Source organism: Budorcas taxicolor, chromosome 17, assembly GCF_023091745.1.
Source record: "Budorcas taxicolor isolate Tak-1 chromosome 17, Takin1.1, whole genome shotgun sequence".
Classification (NCBI taxonomy): domain Eukaryota; kingdom Metazoa; phylum Chordata; class Mammalia; order Artiodactyla; family Bovidae; genus Budorcas; species Budorcas taxicolor.
Window position 1 is genome coordinate 58,469,559 of NC_068926.1, and position 1,181 is coordinate 58,470,739.

At 43.1% G+C, this 1,181-nt stretch overlaps 1 pseudogene; it reads left to right on the forward strand.

The window, feature by feature from the left end:
- Nucleotides 1-641: 641 nt before the first annotated feature.
- Nucleotides 642-737, forward strand: LOC128062692 (uncharacterized; annotated as a pseudogene).
- Nucleotides 738-1,181: the final 444 nt, after the last annotated feature.

A 1,181-nucleotide genomic window follows, 5' to 3' on the forward strand; every position in this document is an offset into this window, starting at 1 on the left:
CAAACGCAAAGCATTTCCCAAGTTCCTGGCACACGGCGCACAACTTGCTTTGTTAGCTACCAGTCCTGTTAGTGTGTCTGTTTAGAATCTGTGATCCTACCTACAAGCTTTCATATACTGAGCACTGACTACATGCCTGACAGCACTGAGCACTGACTACATGCCTGACAGCACTGAGCACCTTACATGATTTTAATTCTCACAACAGCTTCAGGAGGAAGCAATTACAAGTCCCATTGACCCTTGAGCAACACGGATCCACTTACATGCAGATTTTTTTCAATAAATACTATGGTCCTACATGACCTGTGGCCAGGTGAATCCTCCATGTGGAACCGCGGATATGAGGGCCACCTAGAGAGTTATACTGGGATGGTTTTGACTGTGCAGGAGTCCATGCCACTAACCCATGTGCTATTCAGGGGGCTGGAGGAAGACAGGACATTGGCCAGGGCCCCACAGTGGGTGAAACCCGGATTCAGAGTCAAGGCTGACCACATCCAGAAGCCTGGTTTTTTACTACTACATTGAAGAGTAGTACATGGGGCTGATTTTATGTGCCACATAGGTGACATTTTTACTTATAATAGTTACAGATCCTATTTAAATTTTCCTTTTAAAATAAACATTCAGCATTCACTTTGGTACCACATATCCCCAAATTGGAACATACAGAGAAGATTTAACAGCCCCTGAGAAAGGATGACATGCAAATACATGAAGCATTTCATGTTTTTACAGTGTTATATGTCAGTTATATCTAAATGAATGAATGGGGTAAACTTGTTTAGCAGCACTATTCACAATAGCCTAAAGGTGGCAACAGCTCAAATATCTACCAACAGATGAATGAATAGTTGAAACGTGATAGATGCAGACAACAGAATATTACTCAGCTGTAAAAAGGAATGACAAACTGACACAGGCCACAAGATGGACGGACCTCAAAGGCATGGTGCTGAGTGAAAGGAGCCAGACACAAAATCACATATTGTATGATTCTGTTTATATGAAATACCCGGAACTGGCAAATCCACAGGGACAGAAAGCAGGTTAACGGTTATGAGGGGTTAAGAGGAGGTGGATACGAGAAGAAACTGCTTCATGGGTGCAGGGTTTTTATGTTGGAGGGATGGGAATGTTTTGGAACTAGATGGAGGTAGTGGTTACACAACACTGGG